This window comes from Sinocyclocheilus anshuiensis, unplaced genomic scaffold (genome assembly GCF_001515605.1).
Source record: "Sinocyclocheilus anshuiensis isolate Anshui unplaced genomic scaffold, SAMN03320099.WGS_v1.1 scaffold3163, whole genome shotgun sequence".
Taxonomy (NCBI): domain Eukaryota; kingdom Metazoa; phylum Chordata; class Actinopteri; order Cypriniformes; family Cyprinidae; genus Sinocyclocheilus; species Sinocyclocheilus anshuiensis.
In genome coordinates, this window is record NW_015542737.1 from 260,777 (window position 1) to 268,318 (window position 7,542).

At 37.8% G+C, this 7,542-nt stretch overlaps 1 pseudogene; it reads right to left on the bottom strand.

Annotated features, from left to right (window-relative positions):
• The window catches only part of LOC107694586 (sodium leak channel non-selective protein-like), a 65,202-nt pseudogene that overhangs the window by 56,273 nt on the left and 1,387 nt on the right, over positions 1 to 7,542 (bottom strand).

Consider the following 7,542-nt stretch of genomic DNA (forward strand, 5'->3'; position numbering starts at 1 on the left):
GGCAGGTGTGACGTGAGCAGACCCTGGAGTAGCAGGCGTGACGTGAACAACTCCAGACATGACGGTCGGGATGTGAAGAAGTTCTGTTGTGGCAGGTACTGTAGGATAGCTGTGTTCCTCATCAGCAACCCCCACAGTAAATGCAGAGCCACTCAATCGCAATGCATAGTCTATATATTTCTCGAGAGTCCATTGAGGGGTATTGCGTGGCATTAAATGTTATATGTTTTTAACCAAACCAAAACGAAAAATGTCTTTCAGGAAAGTATCATGAAAGTCCACCAAATGACACAACTTACAAAAGTCTGCCACATAATCCTCTATAGGCCGGCTTCCTTGGCGAAGTCGAACGAGACGATCTGCTGGGTTCATTTTGTTGTTGGTCGTGTATTCTGTAACGAATCAGTCCACTACAACAAAACAAAACCCAAACCCCACATTACAGTTTGTTACATCTCGACTAGATTACTGCAATTCCTTATATTGTGGTATATCTAAATCTCAAATTGCGCGCCTTCAGCTAGTCCAAAACGCTGCGGCCAGACTTCTTCTGAAGTGTCGCAAACATGAACACATTACTCCAATTCTCAGATCTCTACACTGGTTGCCGGTTCATCAGAGAATAGACTTCAAAATTCTACTCTTTGTTTTTAAATCGTTACATAACCTAGCTCCTGTCTACCTCTCTGAACTTCTTCATTTATACACTCCATCTAGAAGCCTAAGATCTTGCGACCAGACTTTGTTGGTAGTTCCACATGTTAGACTTAAGCGTAGAGGGGAGCGTGCATTTGCGGTGGCAGGGCCACGGCTTTGGAATACCCTGCCTTTAGAAATTAGAATGGCCCCTTCTCTGCCTGTCTTTAAGTCCCTGCTAAAAACCTATCTGTTTTCCTTAGTGTATTGATTACTGTTATTTGGTAATTTTTTGAATGGGTTGTTCATATTTATATTTGGCTTCTTTTCTGTGTATGTTTTTATAAATTTCTCTTCTGTAAAGCACTTTGGTCAGCCTAGCGGCTGCTGTAAATGTGCTATACAAATAAAATGAACTTGAACTTGAACTTGAACTTATTAAATTATTTTTGTGAATGAACATTTTGCAGATTCTGCAAGGTTTATGTATATTTATGACCTCAACTTGTTACACACTTTGCAGGTATGTGTTGCTGATACAATATGTACCTAACTCACACTGAAAAAACCATCTTCAAGCACATAAATGTAAACAAGTTAATAAAAGTTGTAAAAAAACTATTACAGAACATTCAATAATGCAAAGAAGTAATTATGTTCAAAAAGTTGTAGAATATGAGTTTGAAGCCAGACATTGCTATTTGCGACAATGACTCATTTCACTAATGATGGAAAAATATAGAATGCTATTTACAAATCAAATTTAACATGGTGACTGCTCATGGTGAATCATGTGTCTTTTTTATGGCAGCTTCATAATGAACCCAGACATGAGGGGAGGATATGAATATTCACGGCTGGAGCTCCACCCCTCCTGCCGAAAGAAAACTGGAGGGAGAGCGCAGGTTGTGTCCTAAATGAGGCTTGTCAACGTGAGTGGGCTTCATCCATTCCCATTCCCTGCAGCTGCCTGGAGATGTATGAAAATAGCTCCGCCATGGCCACCAGTATGTGTTATTACCCTGCATTAGTGCATGATTAGCATCTCAGAATCTAGCAGGTGCTGCACTCATGCAAGGAGCCTTTTACAAATGCTGTGGCTGCACGTGTCATGGCCTCAGTAAAAATAACGTAATTTGTCAAAACGTTACCATCAGAATCAATCATGTCTGGAAACTAATCTGAGATTTACAGAGACCGTATTTTGTCTTTTTTTCTAAAAATTAGCATGGTAACATGTTGGCAGATGACAATGTGGATGAGAAATTAAATCAAATCACCTCAAACTAAGTTTCTACTATCAGATGTTACTTAATGTAGCATGTTTTTATTGGTCTCACATCACAAGCTTCCAACCCTACACCATAAGTTGATTTCAGGAACATGTTGCAGGTTTGCTTGCGTAGTTGTACGATACATTTCAGTAATGACTAGTTCTAGATTTTCTTTGAATCTCTAACCTGGAAGTAGGTGAACTGCGAGTGGTAGAGATCAGGGTAGATGTGCAGGGTGGTGCCCAATACAAGCAGACACTCAAACTTGTGTAGAGAGGAACTGATGTAGCCAGTGAAGCCCAAACACCAGATTTTCAGCAGGGCTTCCAAATCAAACAGCACAGTGAAGGCGACCTGAAAATGACAGAAAGAGACAATGAGAGGCAGGAAGCATGATAATGGAGAGCTGTTCCTTGTGTGCCCATTTCTTAGTAATTGCTTTTTAAGTATCCCTAGAGCCTTTGGTTTTTGCAAAGGGAACACGTATGTGAATACACGCACATTCAAACAAAGAGGGCTGAAGAACCATTTCCATTCATAATAACTCTGCTTTTTCATGTATAAGATACAATATATAGGAAGGACGTAATGGAAAATAAATGCAATCTTAGTGAGATGCATTAAGGCACGGGAATGTCAACAGATGACGGAAAACAAATGTAGTATTTCCCCAGTTTTCCCCCATTTGGTCTGATCCAAATAAAGAGCAGTGTGGATTAATGATGAGATGGATCGGTCTGTGAATATGTGGGGTGCCTCTTCCTCCTTATCGCTGTCTTTCAGCTTGGAGTGGGCGGGTGGCCACACTCCTCTATCTGTCTTTGTTCCAACTGTGCCACCTGCATACTGATTGCAGAGGCAGTGCGTGGCAAACAGGACACATATACACACACATACACACACACACCAACCCGGCACTCACTAAAATGGTGTTGCCCACAAGCTGTTTGCGCCCACGTTGTCACTCAAATGATTTAATCTCAGGGTTTTTAAGGCGACAGAAAGTGATGAGGATATGTATATATGAGCTTTCAGCAAAATCTGATCTGCTGATGCGTTTGAGTGCAATAACAATATAAGGGTTCTTCTGCCCATCTCATAACTCAAGATAACAGTGCAAAATTGTGTCTTTTAAAACTAATAAACATTGCCAAGAAAAGAAAGCGCAGAAAACCCATCCCAGAAAAGTTTATTATCAAGTAGCATCTTGACACTGAATATCTGTAAAAGATGTGAAGGTTTTCACAGTGGGATTCAAATTATGCAGCACTCGTTGCACCTAGCATGAAAAGTGATCAGGGCGTGACTAGTAACATCTGGGGCATCCATTTTAGGCATCAGATATATGCTGTGTCCCAGATAAAATCTTAATTAAAAATTATAAGGAATTACAAATTTTTGTATATAATTTTCAGCTCTATATTTCTAGCTCTGTTCAATTTACCCCAAAAATTGGACATAAAATAAAATAAACTGTATGGCATTTTATTACATGGTATTTTATCTACAGTTAGCTATGTGTAGTTTTATATAGGTTATATGTTTACATTGGTTTTATAGGTATACGTAAATTATATATTTCTGTTTTATATGATTATATGTCCGCCTATATGTAGCACCGTGGTCTTGTGCGGCACAACATTTCTATCCCACATATAGTGGAATGACAATAAACTTGAATTTTAACTTAAACGGATAGTTCACCCAAAAATGAAAATTCTGTCATTAATTACTCACCTTTATGTAGTTCCAAAACCGTAAGAAATGTGTTCATCTTCAGAACACAAATTAAGATATTTTTGATGAAATCCGAGTGCTTTCTGACCCTTTGAAGATCTTACGAAGGTCTTACGGGTTTGGAACAACATGAGGGCGAGTAATTAATGACAGAATTTTCATTTTTGGGTGAACTATACCTTTAAACAACAGATGTGCTTCTCATCTCAAATTAAATCTGAATATATCATATTTAACAACTGGTAATAATCATCGTGTTTCAGCAAAAGCTCATTGTGTTCTTGTGAAATTGCTACACATTAAAAAAGACATTTAAAAAATCAACAAGTTTCTAAGAATCGATTTTGACAGGTCTTACCTCAGCCAGGTAGAACTCGTCATTGGTGAGTTTATGGTCCTCGCCCCTGTGGTAATTGCTAGCAGCTACAATCACGTCAACGGCCACCATACTGAGATTGAACGTGGAAAACTGAAGATCGCATCAGTTGCTGCAGAGAGAAAAGATCAGACACAGTGTTGCCATTAGTTTAGCGACATGCTAACAAAATCCTTTTGAGGCATGTCAGTGCAGACAATTTTTTTGTCAACTGTGCATATATATTTTAACTGTGCATGCATTTCAGTCAACTGAAATGCACAACTTCTATTCCTAGAGCTGCCATACTGAGCAATTTCTTTAATTATTTTTATATGTATGTGGTACAGTACATCTCTTGCTTTTAATGTCTCTAGATGTATATTCTCCCTTATGAACAAGTAGGCTGACTGCTTCCTCATACTGAGTTTAGCTGCCGGAAGAACATAATTTTCCACTTGATTCTCCACTCTTGTATAATGGAACCCTTTAATTACAGTAAGGACTGAGCCAACTAAATGGACCCTTACTGCCTGAGCCCTCAGCAGGCCAAATGAACCCATCACAGGCCCATTACAGACCCAGGAACATGAGGCAGGAAAGACAACTTAATTTAAGCCCAGACTGAGCCACCTGTCTGCTGCCCATGAAATCTGTCTCCACTTGAGACTGCGGCAGGTATTTTTTCCTCTAAAAGTTAGCTGCAACATTGGATGAATTATAATGGAGGTATTTGATTTGAAAAACAACATTAACTCAAGCAGCATTATAAAGAAATGTTCCTGCCACAAAACATGACATTTGGAGCACTGTAATTTTTTACTTTTTATTTTAAGATATTTCTTATTATTGCCATTAAAAGGCCCCAGAAGCCCATTTCTTCTCACTCCTGCCAAGTTTCTTCCAGTGAGGGAAGAAAAAACACTGACTAATAAGACATAATCTTTTGGGTCATGTGTCTGGAAGCCAGCATTCTAGATAAACAGCTGTCTCTGGAGCTGTTACCATGGGTCTCGGAGTACAAAATACAACATATTAAAGCCATAAAGGTAGCAAACAAGCAAGCAAACAGGAGTGATATGAAAATAAATTACTGACAAAATGAGAATGTGTTTATTAATATATATTTATACTACACCTGCCTAGCATGATTTTATTAGAAACAGCTTTGCTATTATTACTAACAGTACATTTCTATTATTGTCATCACACAGTTATCTTTTCCTACATCACCCAATCACTAAAAGTAAATGAAAGTATAAAAGCAAATGAAATTTGCATAGACTGTATTTTGTATTAAGGTGAGTGAAGTATGCATTGAGCTGCAGGCTGTATTAATTTAAAGCAAGTAACATTTGTATTATCAGATGGGTCCGTACCTGTTTTATACCCACGGTTCTTTCTATGGTTTAAACTGAAAAACTGTCACAAAAAATAAATTACTCCATGCAGAAAATTAGTGCAAGTTCAAGCTTTTTTTGTGATGACATATGTTTACAAGCCAACTTAAATATTTGTATTATTTTTATTATAACTATTATTATTGTGGAATTCCATGGAAAATACAATACCCACAATTCTGAAGGAGATCCACCAACCAGAGAAGTAATTGTTGCCATGGAAACAGGAATCTGGGGAACAGAGCTCAACAGTAACCACTCACTCCCATAAAGCATTGCGCATGATGTAACGATGTGTATAGTCTCATCACACTCTGAAAGAACTTATATATTTGCATACATTTAAATAGTCTGCAATAAACTTCAAATATATGGTACTTCTAACCCTTTTACATAATTTGCAATTTTTTCCAAATAATGTGAGTACTAGCAGACAGGGGACAGGATGGAGTGTTTGGGAAACCTGTTTGGAAGCAATATTTCTATTTCAACAATTTTGCTTGGTGCCCCTAGTGGCACAAAACGTACACACTCAACCTTTAACTCCAATTCACCAGCTATGTACACACAGAGGAAATACCAAACATGACATATGACAGAGAGCCAATATCTAGTACATTGCAGTGTTATGACACAGTGGATGGCACGGTCTAACTTGTATAAGCGCTCACAGCTTGGGTGCATTTATGTGTTATAAAACAATGAGAAGACACACAAAAGAGATGCAGATAAAATGCAACATGTACACTCAACTGTCCAAATACATGAACACAGCTTGTGGGTGGGTAGAAAATCTCAAACGAGCTGGAGAGAGAGGAAATGAAAAAGAGACCATGAGATTTATTCACTTTGAAGAACTTTTTTATAGTCTACTAAACCTTTTGCACAGTTGGACAGTTCTATGGATGCTAAAGGTTCTTTATGGAACCAAATACTGTACCAGGACAAAGAAACTTTTATGAGTGTAAAGAGTATTTACTGATCTTTCAGTAGAATTGTCTAATTGAAATAGTGTATGCAGCACATTTAAGTGTAGATTGTGGAAAAGTTTTAAATTTTTTGGTCAAATGCACGTGTCCAAATAATAATTACTAATATGGCAAGTAAAAAAAAAAAAAAAAGAAAAAAAAGACAAAAAAAAAAAAAAAAAAACAGAGGAAGAGGAGAGAGAAAATGAGAACAGAGGAAGGACCTTTTGGAAGACCAACAGAAAGAATCCCACATCTTTTGGAACAGCCAAAACAGTAAATAACAATTATATAAAAGAGATTAAACTCCTCTTTAATAGAGAGAGAGAAGGAGGTAAACCAGTCTACAACAGCATCGAGCTCTTGCTTTTGCTTAATTTGTCTGTACTGGTATATTTATCTAATAACAGTAAAATGGAATATTATTTTACTGCTTTATATACAGCTAAAGCATTTAGGGGAGGTCCTGCCTTCCTTACAGACCACTTTTTTAACATTAGTCACTCAGTCAAATTGCTGAAAGCTAAAGACAGCAAGAAGCAATTAAATAGAAAATGGTTTATTAAGTAGAGAGGTGAAAGACCTGTGGCAGGGTTCGTAGGCAGAGACATAAAAAGAGACATTCTCCCTCCGGGTTTGACAGCCAGACTGGGCCACATGTGGAACAATGTGGGCCCCACACCACATACAACCTTCAAAATAAAGCTTGCCTTTGGAAAGACAATAGCAAAAAGGGCATACAAGAAGAGATTATCTGAGAACAGATTTTCTCTTCTTCTTTGTGTCCAGAGGCTGTCCATCTGCCCAGAGAGATATAGCGACTGCGGTTCCATAGACTTGTGTACGTTGTAAATAGAAGGTAACTGTTTTTGTAATTGCCAATTAAACTGTCCCTAACCCTGCTAGGGCTCTGTTTGGAGTGCAGTAAAGTAATCTAAAAAAGCCAACGTCTTGAACACTACAAGTCCTCACATGGCATAGTTTTCTCAACAACTAGTCAAGTTGAAGACCTACAACTAAGTCCACAAAAGAAGATATGCTCTCTAGTTGTCAAAAATTTTAATTAAATTTAAGTATTTACTCATAAAAATCTCCTTTGTATTACTTCACTTTCAGTCTTTGCAGTCTTCTTTGACTGTGAGGGGTCAGTAAGATGTTTTTATATATATATA